Raw genomic sequence first — 15841 nt, 5'->3', positions numbered from 1 at the left:
CATGATATTAGAATAGCAGATATTAGAATATCACTTTCCTTTAGTAAACAGTGCAGTTAAATGCTTTGGTATCACCAATAAACCTCTGGAGTGAGCCTGAGAATCAGTGTGCTGAATCACGGGCCCAGAACGAATTGTCTTGACAGGGAATTTGTACTATAGAATGAATGCAGGAAACAACTTCAAATTTGTCCACGCTCCAGCCCTGGAATCAGGTCATCTTCAGAGTGAGGCGAGGATGATTGCTGTGCCTGTGTGTGAGGTGGGCGGAGGGTACAGAGGAGCTGCAGGTCTCTCCTGGTTTAGAGGGCTGTTTTAGGCTAGTCTTCCTACACATGTCCTGGGACATGACTTTTGCTCTAGAGCCAAAGCCTTCAGCTTTGTCCTAGGGAGTCACCTGGCCTAACAGTGGCTTAACAGTAGAGCCACACCAAGTCATGCACGTAGAATGTATCACCGATCACTCATCAGAGCAGATATCACGTTTCTGTGGGGATGCCCTGGTGACAAAGTCCACTCCAAGCACAATACATCAAGAACATAAATATGGCAAATCTTGTAGACAGTATTTCAACCTTGTTCTGTGTCCTTTCTCTTGCTGTTTCCTGGCGTGTAATTGTATAGAGGAGACTGGCGTGGTCAGGGCAGAGAGATGATCTAAAGGAGAGAGAGCCAGGCTGTGCTTGTGAGTGCTGATTGTTGGAGTAAACCAGGCAAACAAGACCCCATGGACACCAGCTTGGCAAGATGTCTATCTACCCTTTTTGTATGCTGCTTCTCTTCCAAGTACCTGTGAAATTTCTCTCTCTGTGGCTCAAGGAGACGTCTCGGACAGACTGGGCCCTCTCCCTCTTGGTTGAGGCTCCGTGATCCACTCTAGGTCCTCCTGTTTTGTTTTCCCAGGAGCCAGTTCCCACCCTTTCTCTAGGAATTGCTCTGCCTGGGCCTTCTGGAAACATTCCCCGATATCCCAGCTCAATCTCCCGTTGTGTGACTTATTGTTACTGAAGAGTAGTTATAACTGGTGAGGCATTTCCAGTCTCAATATTCTCTAGTTTTTTTTCCTGGTCATTCTTCTTCCACAGCTAGATTCTTGAAAGCAAAATGTCTAGGGGTACCATCCCATGGGGCAGAGCACTAGGGAAACTAAGGAATACTAGACTAAGTGAATTAATAATCCAACTAATGAATCTTAAAAGATGTAGCAAGGCTGAATTTTAAGCAGTTTAAAGAATCTCCTCAGTAGTTTTCAAACTTTCTGAAATTGAGCCATACTGAAAAAATCCTTTTCCCATCACAATACATTACACGTGAATGTATATAATGGACACTGAAATAAAAATAAAACTTACCTTTAATGCTTATAAAATACTCCACTTCTTTCCTTCCTTCCTTCCTTCCTTCCTTCCTTCCTTCCTTCCTTCCTTCCTTCCTTCCTTCCTTCCTTCCTTCCTTCCTTCCTTCCTTCCTTTCTTTCTTTTGTAGTTCTGGGAATTGAACCCAGGACTGTAGGCATGTGAAGCAGGCAGTCTACCTCTGAGCTATATCCCCAGCCTTTTTATTTTATTCTGAGTCAGTATCTCACCATGTTGTCCAGACTGGCCTCAAACTTGTGATCTTTCTGCCTCAGCCTCCCCACTCATTGAGATTACAGGTGTGCAACACCACATTTGGCACTGTTTTCTAATCTGTAACATTTCATTAAAAAAATTTGGTCAACATCCATTAAATTTACTTCATGGCCCACTAAATAGGTGGCCACTTATTTGGGAAACACTGTCTTATCCTATAGGATTGTATTATACCTGATAAGGAATTCTCCCCTGCTTTCAATTTTCTCTAAAAACCTAAGAATATTTTCTATTTATTAATTCACATAATATTCAGAGTGAATCCTTATAAGAGTTCTAGAGTGGGTTTTACCAGGTCTCAAAACTAACAAGTGGTGACACTGGAAGCCATAATGGGTCTCAAGAGTCCCATTCAAAGGTTATTCCCATTTCATGATACTGTCTCCACCATCTGATTTGAGGCTGTCTAACTTCCCTGACTTGGCTAGTGGTGCCCAAAGGGCTATGGATGCACCTGATACCATGCTGAGTACCTGGTCAATGAATATATGATAAGCAGAATGGAATAACAAGCTTGATCTAAAGCCATGACCTGGTTTTGATGTGGTGTTTGGGACATCTTTGCACTAAATCACATAATACTTTATAATAATACTTTCTTCTTACCCAATGAGCACTTAGTGGATGGCTTGACACTGGAAAAGTTTCCCAAGCTTGTTGGGAATTCTTCAGTGACTACAGAGGTGGTAACAGCTGGACACTCTTTGATCCTTGCTTGTGATTGAGGTTTTCCCAGAGCTCAAAGACAAGAGTTTCAGAAAGGCTAATAAAAGCACCAAACAGGAAGGTTTTTGATTCTTCTAGTTTTCCCAAATAGCTAATTTTACTAATTAATTAATTAATTTATAAGTGTGGTTCCTTCCAGACTCTAAATTCATGATCTGTGAATGTGGATCAAACATATATTCCCATTTCTGTTATCTCAGGCCTTTCCAGCCAAATCCATTGTCACTGGGAGACACCAAATTCCATCTTCCCTAAGACACATGCAACTTGTATAAGGTAGGATCTGAGCAGCTTAGACCCAGGACTGAAAAGTCACCAAATAATCATCTGATGAACAATGAATGAGTGCATGGATAAAAAAACAGTGTGAATGCATTCTATATCTACCTAGGTATCTGGGATTTTTACATGCATTTTCGTGAGGCTATTTTCCTAGATGACTGGGGGGAATAAAGATGAAAAAAGTTCTTTGGGTACCTGGGAAAGAAAGGACAAGTGGAAAGAGCAGTTTAGGGGAGAAAAGGGAAGGGAAGAAAAGAGAGAAAAAAAAAAACCCTGAAAAACAGAATGAGATGGACACATCTGACTGGAATGACAGGAAGGTAACCAGCAGCTCTGAAGGTTGATCACAATCTTTGTTAGTTCTAGAATCATCTTTATCTCACTGGGTGCTCTGTATACTTTGTTGAACTCAAAGTACATATTTCCTGTGATGGATGTTCCCTTGTTTACTTGTGCTTCCTGATCCCATTTTAAAAGGCTGTTTAACCACCTCAGAATGCTTCTTGCAGCTGGTGAATGCTGAGTGGAGGTAAGGAGTTGGGGAACCTGTGGTGGCTTCCTACATCCAGTTCATGAGGAAGAACTGATAAGTAGGGGAAGGCTTTCCTGAAAATGAGTCAAATGGAACCCTCCGGGCAGGATGAAAACAGGAGATGTTGCAATGACAGTGTTCACCTTTCCACCTGATGTTAGATAAGGTTCGGGGAGAAGAACTGCATTCTTTCCAAAAGTCAGGTCAGAAGTCTCCACACTGTGATTTCCCAATCCAGTTTCTGTAATGTCAAATAAAACTAAGACCCTGGTCCCAAATAAAGTCATCAGCAAACATCTCTTTGCTCCTTTGGGCACTATGTTCTCTCACAACAGCTTTCTGAATTATCACTTCCTGTTGAAACTAGAGCTTAATCTTTCAATGAAGTATGTTGCCATGGAATTGAAGCCAGTGGTTCTGGGGCAGAAGTGAAGGCTGGTGCCGCTTGTGTGCCCTGAGGAGAAGCAGTAAGATCAAGAGTGCAGCCTCTGGAGCCAGACTCCCTGTATCTCAGATTGGTTCTGTCACCCAGGTGTGTAAGTCATACATTTCTATGCTTTCTGTGTGAAAATGGAGTAAGATGGTCTTATAGGAATAAATAAGTTAACACAGGTGATACTCTTGAAACAGTGCCTGAATATGGCAGGCATTTGGGGCATTGCTAACAATATTAGGATTTAAGAAAAGAAATATTCATTTCCTAATTAAAACTTTATGTGGGTAGTTTGTTTCTTCATTATAATGAAGACCAGTGGTTTCAAGAATCCCAGAATGTTAGAACTGAAAGGCATTTCTGTTACACAGATATATAATTGAGGCACTGAGTGTTGAGTTGTCCACTGCCACACAGCTAGTGGTAGATTTGAGACTGGAAACCAGGTTTCCTGATTCTCTTCACTGTACCACATTCCTTCCCTGGAGCAGGATGTCCAGGACCAAGGAGGTACTATAAGAGCAATGATGACAAGAATCACAGTAGCTGTTCCAAGGGCTGTCTGCCGTACAAAGACAGTCTTATATTGACTCTTTCATTCACTCACTTACACTAATTTAAGCTATTCTCAGAAAGTACAGAACAGCAAAACAGTCTTTGTTCTTAAAGGAGTTCAATTGCAATTGGAGCCAAGATATGCAGAGATAAAAATCATACAAAAATGCAATCATATTTAATAAAGTGAGGATTGCCTAAGCATTTGCTATCTATACAATCAGACCCCAGAAAAAGTTTATAACAAGGATTAGTAAATTTATGAATAATTAAAATGAATGAAGCTGAGCAAGCCAAGATGCATGGAGCACTTTGGAAAGTCAAAGAAAGAAAAATAATAACATCTGACTAGAAGGACCTGCAACATCTTCATGGAGTAAGTGGTATTAGTTTTTCTATAGAGTGTAGAAGAAAAGTTGAGAATCCAAGAGACAAAATTTCAGATATATTCTGCACAAGGCAATTGAGGAATGGGACTTACTTCCAGAGTTCCCATTACCTAGGAACTCCTAGTTTCTGGGATACGGGACAAGCCAATTCTCACAAGGAAGAATAATTGCAATGCGTGATTTGGAGAGAGAAGTTGAGAGATTTGACTTCTACTGCCACCTATGCCTTTTAAATTTGGGAGGCCTATGGCACAATTGATTTCTTGATTGTGGGATCACACTGTGGGAAGGCATCAGAGGCTGCTGTGGGATGTAGGCTAGTGGGAGCACAAATGTGGAGGTGGAGGTTGACTCTGTAACTCTAAAACAGCAACACCATTCTATACTCCTAACCATGATAAAAGAGGGCTCCCTCTTCTCCATATGTACATTATCTGTCTTTTTTTTTTTTTTTTTTTTTTTTTAGAGCCATCCTAGTGGGTGGGCAGTGGCATCTCTTGTAGTTTTGACGTGCGTTCCTCTGATGGCTGATGATGTTGAGCATCTTTCCATGTGCTGACAAGTCATTTATGTTTTCTTTGGAGAAATGTCTGTTCAGATCCCTTATTCGTTTCAAAATTGGGTTTTGTTGTATTTTTATTATTTGAGTTACTTACCTTTTTATTATTACAACTCCATTACCTATTCATATCCAGAACAATTGTGTATGAGAGTCCTTTACCATACATAAAGATTTGAAAATATTTTCTCCCATTATTTGGTTTGTCTTTTTTTCTTTCTTGATGGAATCTTTGGAAGCACAAATGTTTTTAAATTTTTTATGAAGCTAAATTTATGTCTGTTTTCTTTTTTCACTTGTGATTTTTATTATCATTTCTAAGATACTACTAAGAAACTAAGGTCACAAAGTTTTACTTCTACATTTTTCCCAAGTACTTTATACTTTTACTTCTTAAATGTCAGTCTGTGATTGATTTCGAATAAGTTTATTTTTTGTAGGATGTGAGAGAGGGTTCAATTTCACTTTTTAAAATTTACTTTTTAGAACAGTTTTAGATTGATAGAAAAATCAGGAAATAGTACAAAAAGACCCATAAGCCCTAAGTCCCAGTTTCTTCTATTCATATGACATATTTCTTGAAATCAATGAATCCACATTGATACATTAATATGGAGTAAAGTTCATAATTTATTCAGATTTCCTTAAATGTTGTGTGCCCGCCTACATACACCTTGGAGGAGTCCATCAAGGATACCTACATTACATTTAGTCATCATGCCTCCTTAGGCTCTCCCTGCCTGTGACAGTTTCCCAGACTTCTCTTGCTTTTGATGACTTTGATATCTTTGAGGAGAACTGGTTAGGTATACTCTAAATTTAATTGTAGTGTGTGCCCTGTTGGAATTTAACTGATGTTTTCTTCATCATTTCGCTGTGACCAGAATGGAGTTGTGATTTTTTTTAAAGGAAAGACTATATATGAGAAGTGATCTTTTCATCACTTTATAACAAGTGTACATAATATTAATTTGACCTATTATCATTGATATTGACCTCGATCACCTGGCTGAGGTAATGTTCGTTGGGTTTCTCCATGGTACAGTTATTTTTTGTTTCTCCCCCTTTCCACACTGTACTCTTTAGGACAAAGTGTCCATGTACTTGAGGGAGTTGTGGAGAACTCCCTTGAAGGATGGAGTATGTGTGTAACTGATTGGAAATTTGTGTGTGGGAGATATATCTCTTCTCCCTTATTTATTTATTTGATCAATTTTTTAATTTAGATCAGTGTGGATTCATGGATAATTGTCCTATACTTTGGATTGCAATCCAATACTACTTTCTTTTGTGGTTCAATTTGTTCCAGCTTTGGACATTGGGAAATTTACTTAGTTGTTTCCTCTGTGTCTTGATCATACCCCATCACTGTGTGTGTGTGTGTGTGTGTGTGTGTGTGTGTGTGTGTGTATGTGTATGCATGCACGTATTTACTTCCTGCCCCAATCCTAGAATAAGTCATTTCTCCAAGGAATCCTGGGTTTCTATTATTATAGAGTGGTATCAGAAACCCACACATACATACGAATATTTTTATATGCAATGTCTGTACCTATGTTAAGCTAAACATGAGCTGTTCTGTCTTCAGCCCTACCCATTACCTTATAGATCATTCTATTATCTTCCCCTTGCTTCTTTGTAAATCCCTGCCCCCTGCAATGGAAAACCTGGCTTCCACTGTCCTTCATCCATTTACTCAATTGTGCGATTCCCATATATAGCGATATCAAAATGGTTAACTTGTATTCCCATTGGAAGAAACTTTATCAACTGGAGTATAGAGTTTATGTACAGTTTCTTTAGTCTTCAGTTTTACAGACTCCATTCATTTCTAAAGTTACTTAGGTCAGCACCATTTCCTCCCTCCCGCCAGTGAGGTTGTTTCATACATTTTTAAAGTTATATTGATTTGTAACATTGTTCATTCTGTTCTGGGATTCCCCTGACCTCATAAGTGATTTTTAAATATTTGCATACATGAAGATTTGTTCTTTGTGCTGCAAGGTTCAATAGGTTTGACAAATACATAATAACATATATACAAAATTACAGTATCATACAGAATAGTTTCACTTATTCAAAGCTTCCTCTTCTCTCTCAAATTTCCTGGCAATACTTGATCTTTTACATTTCTCTATTGTGCCTTTTCCAGAATGTTATGCAATTAAAATCATATTATATAATTCCATATATATGATAACATTTTGGATTGGCTTCTTTCATTTAGCAATAGTGCATTTAAGATCCATATATGCCTTGTGTGGCTTGCTAGTGAGTAATTTTGCATTGTGTGGATATATTCATCTATTGCCAGATATCTTATTTTCTTTTACTTATTGGCAGTTTTGAATATACTTGCTAAAAATATCTGCATGAAGGTTTTCGTATGGACACAAATTTTCAAAACAATTGTTAATACATAGGAGTGACATTGCTAGATTTTTTTGTCTAGTTATTTAAGTTTTCCAAAGTGGCCATACCATTTTGCATTTCTACCAGCAATGAATGTGAGTTTCTGTTGCTTTGCATGCTTACTAGTAATTGGTATTGTCAGTGTTTTGGACATTCTAGTAGGTGTGCAGTAGTACATTGATGTTATAATTTGCAATTCTTTAATTAAGTATAACGTTGAGCACTTTTTTCCTATATTCACAATAGAGAAATTTTGTCAAATTCATTCTGTATTTTCTTCCCTTTCCCTTCCCTCCTTCCTCCTTCTAAATCTCTTTCTACTCTACTGATCTTCTCTTTATCTTTATGACATTTGCTCTCCCCCTTCTTTCCCTTACTTTGCTTTAACTTTCACATATGAGAGAGAACATTTGACTCTTGATACCTGCATCTGGCTTATTCACTTAGCATGATGTTCTCAGTTCCATTCATTTACCAGCAAATGCCATGTATTCATTCTTCTTTATGACTGAGTAAAATTCCATGGTGCATACATACCACATTTTCTTAATCCATTCATCTGTTGATGGGCAACTGAACTGATTCCATAACTTGGCTATTGTGAGTTGCGCTGCTATAAATATTGATGTGCCTGCATAACTACAGTATGCTAATTTCAGTTCTTTAGGATAAATGTCAAGGAGTGGATAGCTGGGTCACATGGTGGTACTATTTCTTGTTCTTTTGAGGAAATTTTAAACTGATTTCCTGAAAGTTGTACTAATTTGCAAACCTATCAACAATGCATGAGTATACCTTTCCCCCCACATCATTGACAGCGTTTATTATTATTTGTGCTCTTGATAATGGCCTTTCTGATTGGAGTGAGATGAAATCTCAGTGTAGTTTTGACTTGATTTTCCCTGATTACTAGGAATGTTGAGCATTTTTTCCTATGTTTCTTGTTCATTGGTGTTTCTTCTTTTGAAAAATGTCTGTTTAGTTCTTTTGCCCATTTATTGATTTTGTTACTTGTTTATTTGTTTTGATGTTGAGCTTTTTGAGTACTTCATGTATTCTGGATATTAATCCCCTGTCAGAGGTGTAGCTGGCAAAGATTTTATGCCATTTTGTATGCTTTCTCTTCACACTCAATCACTACCTTTTCTGTGCAGAATCTGTTTAATGTGATTTTGTCTCACTTATTAATTCTAGGTTTATTTCTTGATCTTTAGAGGTCTTATTAAGGAAATCAGTGTCTGCACCAGTATGTTGGAGCGTTGACCCTATGTTTCCTTCCTCTAGCAAATGCAAAATTTATGGTTTAATTCCTAAGTCTTTGATCCACTTGGGTTAGACCTTTGTGCAGAGTGAGAGAGGTATCTAGCTTTATTCTTTTCTATACATGGTGTTCTCAGCACCATTTGTTTAAATGGCTAGCTTTTTTCCAACATATATTTTTTTTTTGCCCAGTTTTTAATTGTTTCATTGTTGAAAAAATTTCTTTTTCCTTTAGTAGGGATTCAACCCAGGACCTTGAGCATGCTGGGCAAGTGCTCTACCACTGAGCTATATCCCCTACCCCTCCTGATAAATTTTAAGAGTTCTTTGTACATTTTGGATACATGCTTTTACTAGATTTGTGTTTTTCAAATATTTTTTCCCATTCCGTGGGTTGTCTTTTCATCATCTTAACAGTATCATTGGCAGAGAAGATTTTAATTTTAATAATGTCCACTTAATTATTTTCTCCTACATTTTTTGGAAGTTTTGTCTTATATTTACATTATGTCTATGATCCATTTTGAGGTAATTGTTTTACATGTTTAAAGCGTCTCTCTACTTTTGTGTTTCATATATAGCCTTCCAGTTCCAGAACATTCATTGACATAACAATCCTTTCTCCATTGAATTGCCTTTGCTCCTTTTCAAAGATCAGTGGGCTATTTTTTTTTTTTTTTTTTTTTTTTTTTTTTGTTGTTGTTGTAGATTTACTTCTGGGCTCTCTGTTCCATTCTACTGATCTATACATCTATTCTTATCCCCTACCATACTGTCTATGTAACAGTACCAGACTTACCATGTAATGTCATAGAAAGTCTTAAAGTGAGCTAATTTTGATTTCTCAACTTTATTCATCTTCAGTATTGTGTTGGGTATCATGGGTCTTTTACCTTTCTATATGAACTTAAGAATTAGTTTGCTGATATCCATAAAATAGGTTCCTGGGATTTTTGATTTTGTTGGATTTAGAGATCAAGTTGTGAAAATCTGATTTCTTAGTAATATTGAGGTGCTTTTATAAATAGCATTTAAAAAGTTCAAATTCCAGTTGTTCATTGTGGGCATACAGGAAAACAATTGACTTGTGTATTAATTAACTGTCCTTTAAACTTGATATAATCATTTATTAGTTCCAGAAGATTTTTATTGTTGCCTATCATTTGAGATATGCTACAGACAGTCATGTCACATGTGCAAGAAGACAGTTTTATATCTTACCCAATTTTCTTTTCTTATATAATCACACAGTTATAACTTCCAATATAAAGTTTAGAAAACTTGATAAATATTCTTAGTTCATTGAGCATTTCAATTAAAACAAATTTGTGTTTGATTTTGTCAAATGCTTTGTCTCTGTTAATTGAAATCATTCTGATTTTTCTTCTTTAGCAAATTGATGTGGTAGGTTATACTAATTGATATAGTGATTATAGTGATTTGAATGTTGAATTAGGGTTGTATATCTGAAATAATCCCACTTGGTCATGTTTTATGTATTGTTGGATTTTATTTGCTAATTTTCTAAAAGTAATTTTTGTGGTTATGCACATGAAAGATATATTGGTTGGTAGTTTTCCTTCCTGAATGTGTTTATATTAGAGCCTTATTGGTGTGGTGGTAAAGTACTGAGGATGGGGAGTGTTACACAATCTTGTGACTAAATTTCAGTGTTTTGGTGTGCCTGGTTCCCTGGGATTTGATCTTCACAAATGTTTCTTAGCTCTCCTACCCCTAGCACTTCGGTTAGACCGTAAGGGTAGAGGGGACTGGGGACAGGACAATGCATTTTCCCCTGGTAAAGCCTTTGCCCTAAACACGAGGTCTTGTTTATAGAACATGCTTAAGACTTGTTTCACAATAGGAACTTTTCCCTACACCTACAACCATGAAATTTTCCTTGGCTCTTTACTATGAAAATGTGGTAGGGTTCCTGGAGGTAAAGCTCATGAACATTCAGGGCTCCCCACTATATCCGAGGCCCTCAGGAGTTTCTCACTCTCATAATAGACCCCACTCAGTCTCCAGCAATTTGCCCAAATTGCTATTTAAATGTTCCTATCAATTCATGGTTCCAGTGATTTCTGTTCCAGGTAAGCAGGTCTCAGTGACACTGTGGATGCAAATCCCTGCCCTGCTTGGGTAGCTGTTTACCCTACAATTTCCATTTCTTCAAGTGTTCCTGAACAATCTTCAATTTGCAGTTTCTTTGTCACTTTTTAAATTGTCATACATTTGGGAGTGACGACTTTCAAGCTTTCTACAAGTAGGGCTGAAACCTAAAGTTCCAACTTTATCCTTGGCATTTGGATATGTAATTATGCCAGCACCATTTGTTGGAGAGACTGTTCTTTCCCCATTGAATCTTTTGGCACTTCATCACAAACATTGGACCGTAAATGTGGGGGTTTATTTTTGGACTCTATTCTATTGATCTATATATCTTACGCTTACTGCACAGTCTTGATTAGAATGGCTTTGCAGTACGTTTTGAAAAAGGGTGAGTTCTCCAATTCTATTATTGTTTTCTAAGATTGTCTGTTCAGGTTCCCTTTCATTTCCATATGAATTTTAAGGTCACTTGTCAATTTCTGTAAAGAAGCCAGTGGAATGTTTGAAATGGATTCCATCAAATCTGTAGATCAATTTTAGGAGTGTCAAAATCTTAACAGGAGAAGTCTTCTTACTTTTTGTCATTGATTTAGGTCTTCTTTAATTTCTTTCAATGAACTTTATAGTTTTCCTTATACATATTATGCTTTTCTGTTAAATTTATTCTTACATATTTTATTGTTTTAATACTATTAAAAGTAAAATAGTTTTCTTAGTTTCAATATTTTGGATTGTTCATTACTAGTAGAAATAGTATGAAATACTAGGAATAAAACTGAATTTCTATGTTGATCTTATATCCTGTAATGTTGCAGAATTTAATACTCTGTTTTTTCAGATTTCTTATTATTTTGAGGGGCTTCTTTTAGGGTATTGGTAAAGCTTCTCTATGATTCAGAGAAATTGGATTTAAATATATCCACAAGATTTAACAGTTATATCCAGTGTTATGCTAAGAAAGTGTAGTAGTGATAAAGTAAATAGTAACTAGAATGAGTCTGAAGGTTGAGAAGGGATTTTTTTTTTTTAATTGTAGGCCTGATATGAAGTTTTTATAGGTTGCAGAGAAGAAGCCAGAGGAAAGACAGAGCTTGATCTTAGAGAAAAGATGAAGATAGCTGATTCCAAAGGTGTTCAAGAAGTCAGGAGGGAGTGGGTTAAGTATGGGCAGTTTTTAAAAAAAATTTTTTTTTGGTTGTAGATGAACATGATACCTTTATTTTATTTATATAATTTTATGTGGTCCTGAGGATCGAACCTGGTGCCTCACATGTGCTAGGCAAGTGCTCTACCACTGAGCTACAGCTCTGGCCCCTAGGCATTGTTAAGACATCTTAAGATTCAGCTTGGCTTTGATTTTAGGAAAGGAGTCAAGAGTGTAGATAAGAATAATTGCGTGGACTACAATATGCATGAAATCTATTGACAGAAATCCAGCAGCCAATGGAGAGCATTCTTGATGCCTTTGGCCTCTCCTTGAGAGAGGTACCAGTGATCTTCTGAGGGGAAGGGTTTTCAGGAGAGTGTTGAAGATTGGCATAATTATCTGGAAAACAGTTTGGACTTTGGCGAGTGAAGAAAGTCTTTTTTAGTGGAAACTCTTTAATAAAGATTCCCTGAAGTCTTTTTAATGCAAAGAAATCTATTTAAAGGAACAGAAAATTCTCTAAAGTCTTTTTCATAGAAAATTCTGTTATTATCATAGCAAGTGGAATCAGACCAGAATGAAGGCAGATGTGTAAAAGATCCCCAGTGTGTTTCTACCTTCTGGATAGTTTGCCAAGAAAGCTTAAGGAAAGTTTTAATGACGCATTATGTGAACTGTCCTGTGTCCAAAGCACACTTGATTTTGTGTTCCATCACCCCCTGCCTTCCTGAGGTCTTTATGGTCACTGAAATGGATCAGTAAGAAATTCCTTTCCAAACCTCTGATGGGTATAGTAAAGCTGCTGTATGCTTTGTAGGATGATCCTGTCCCTGGCCCCAGGTCTTAAAAAGAAAACTCTGGAATACATTCTCTGACTTAAAAATGAAATCTCAGCTTTCACATAAAATTCTGGAATAGATTCCTTGACATCTGTTCCAACAGAAACTGAGGCCTGGGTAAGTATTTTTCTCTTTTTCAGAAATGTGCTTTTGTTCATAGAGAAGTTATGGATTGATGTTTATATCCCCCCGACCCCAAATTCATACGTCGAAGCCCTCACCCCTAGTGTGACAATGTTTGGAGATGAGGTCTTTGGGAGGTAGCTGGGGTTACATGGGGTCAAGAAGGTGAGGCCCCTGTAAGGAGAGACACCTACAGAGCGTATGGTCTCCCTCTCTCCTAGCACCTGTGCACACAAAGTGGTCATGTGAGCCCTCACAAGATGGCATCTACCTACAAGCCAAGGGACAAGTCCTTAGGATGAAAGCTGCCTTGCTGACCTCAATCTTGGAATTCCAAGTTTCCATGACTGAGGAAAAAAATCTTTGTTTTTTAGCCATCCAGTCTATGGTATTTTTATTATGGTATCCTGAGCCAAGACACTAGGTAATCTTTCCTAAGTACCAATTAAGCATTGAGCACTGTTTCTCATTTAAGCACTGAAACAAAATGATTATTCGTTATTTCCAGTCTTCCAATGAGGAAAATAAAACTCAACATCACGCAGCTATTAAGTGATAGCAGATATGATCATATTGCCCTCCACTTCAGAGAAGCTGCAGCAATTTTTTCTGTCACCAACAATCCACAAACTTTCCAACCTTGACCACTGACTTTCAAGTTTTTTTATGATCATTGATATGTCTGTCTCATCAGAAGGTCTTGATCTCATTGCTTCCTTTTCTAAGCTAATAGTCAAAAATAGTGATGGCTTCTGAACTTGTTACAAAATATTGGCTTCAGTGCTTCAATATGAGTATATACATATCTATATTATATACCATATTTATTGAACTGACTCTCATGTCCCATGAAGCACATTTAGGATATTAAGTGCTTTGCTATTAAAACAACAACATCGACAAAAATTAAAAATGATGCTCGCAGTAAGCAACCAGTGTACTTATTTTTGCAGCTGTGGATAAGCCAATTGGTAGGATAGAGTCCCAGATGTAGAACTGATATTTCTGAAGTTGTATTGGTTTAGTATTTTCCCTTATACAGTCTTCCCTACTAAAAATTTCTTTCATGTTTTTCTTCTAGTGGCTTTGTGATTTCAATGTTTTATATTTACTTCTTGAATCAATCTGGAATTTATTTTCACATAAAGAGTTGGGAAAGATCCAACAATATTTTTGCTGACAACATTTTTTGAAAACTTCATTTTCTAATTAATTAGAAATTATGCTTCTATTGTATACAAAAATCCTCATATTTATTGATCTCCCTCTGTACTATTTATTCTATTTCATTGATATATTTGAATATTGACATATTTAATTTCCAAATAGGTAATATCGTCATAGCAGAATCCTAAAATGCAAAGGCTCTGGATTCAGACTGCCTGATGTCAAATCCTATCTCCACCATTTACTTTGGGTGTGACTTTGAATCACCACTAAAATCTCTGCTCTTCATCTTCTTTATCTCTAAAAAAGATAAATTGTTAAACTAGTATTGGCTACTGGATTCCTTTTCTAAATCCAAATCTTAAGATGGACAGAAAAGAGAAAGGAGTTGAAAGATCTTAGACCCCATGAGGATTCCTGGGCAAAAAGCAAGGTACTAGGAACTAGTATAGATAGTTACAGGTGACTCAGAAATAGAAGTCATCATGGACAACATTAAGGAGAGAGATTGAGGGAGGGAAGTTCTGGTTTTACTCTATATTATTTCCCATGTTGTCCTGGTGGGGACCCGAACTCAGAGGTGAGATTAGGGGAACTGAAATTGACTTGAAACTGAGTGTTATGGTTTGGATGTAAGGTGTCCCCAAAAGCTTACATGTGAGACAATGCAAAGTTTGGAGGAGAGATGATTGGGCTGTAGCCTTAACCTAATCAGTGAATTAATCCCTGACGTGATTAACTGAGTGGTAACTGGAGGCAGGTGGTGTGTGGCCAGAAGAAGTGATTCATCAGGGGCGTGGCTAAGGGGTTTATATTTTGTATCTGGAGCTTGACATCTCTCTCTCTCTCTCTACTTCCTGACCATGATATGAGCTGCTTTCCTCTGCCAAGATGTTCTACCTCACCTTGAGCCCCTAGGAATGGAGTCTTCTATCTGTGGATCGAGACCTCTGAAACCATGAGACCTCCTCTTTCCCTCTCTACAGTTGTTCTGGTTGGATCCTTTAGTAGCAGCAGTGAAAAAGCTGACTAAAACACTGAGTGAGGTCCCTAATTCTCTATAAATGTTGGTGATGTTTGTCCTCTGGTAGAGGAATATAGGGTAACCAGAGTTCCGCAAAATAGAGGTCTTACAACACAAAACAAAAAATACAACTGAAGAGATATACACTAGTGATGGAGCCAGCAGCACCCCTTTCCCTATTGCTCTCCAAGGAAGGGTAGTAGCATCAGCCTGAGGCAGCCAGTTAACATCACAGTGCTGAAGGCTGTTATGTTAGTCAGTTTTCCAGTACTGTGACAAGGTACCTGAGATACAAACCTAAAAGGAAGAAATATTTATTTTGGCTCATGGTTTCAGAGGTTTCAGTTAGTCTATGGTTGCTTGGCCCCATTATTTTGAGCCTCTGGAGAGGTAGAACATCATGGTAGGGAAGAATCTGGTGTAGCACCTCATGGTGACCAGGAAGTGAAGAAAGAAAGGTGGGACTAGTGTCTCAATATCTTCTTCAAGTGCGTACCCCCAATGACCTTCCTTCCTTCCACTAAGCCTCACCTCTTAAAGGTTCCACTATCTCCCAATAGCATCATCAGCTGGAGTCCAAGCCTTTAACCACTAAGCATGATCCTTTGGGGGACATTTAAGATCCAAACCATAACAGTTGTCTTGGATAC

At 37.6% G+C, this 15841-nt stretch overlaps 1 protein-coding gene across 2 annotated transcripts in view; it reads left to right on the top strand.

Moving 5' to 3' along the window:
* The first annotated feature begins 3459 nt into the window (after positions 1 to 3459).
* The window catches only part of TDRD15 (tudor domain containing 15), a 197619-nt gene continuing 185237 nt past the window's right edge, over positions 3460 to 15841 (top strand). For both annotated transcript variants that reach the window (XR_013759203.1, XR_013759204.1), the window contains exon 1: positions 3460 to 3703. The gene's annotated coding sequence lies outside the window, so the exon portion shown is untranslated. The remainder of the gene's footprint in view (positions 3704 to 15841) is intronic.

Source organism: Sciurus vulgaris (genome assembly GCF_902686455.1).
Source record: "Sciurus vulgaris genome assembly, chromosome: 14".
Lineage (NCBI taxonomy): Eukaryota > Metazoa > Chordata > Mammalia > Rodentia > Sciuridae > Sciurus > Sciurus vulgaris.
This window is presented reverse-complemented; position numbering and strand designations above follow the sequence as displayed.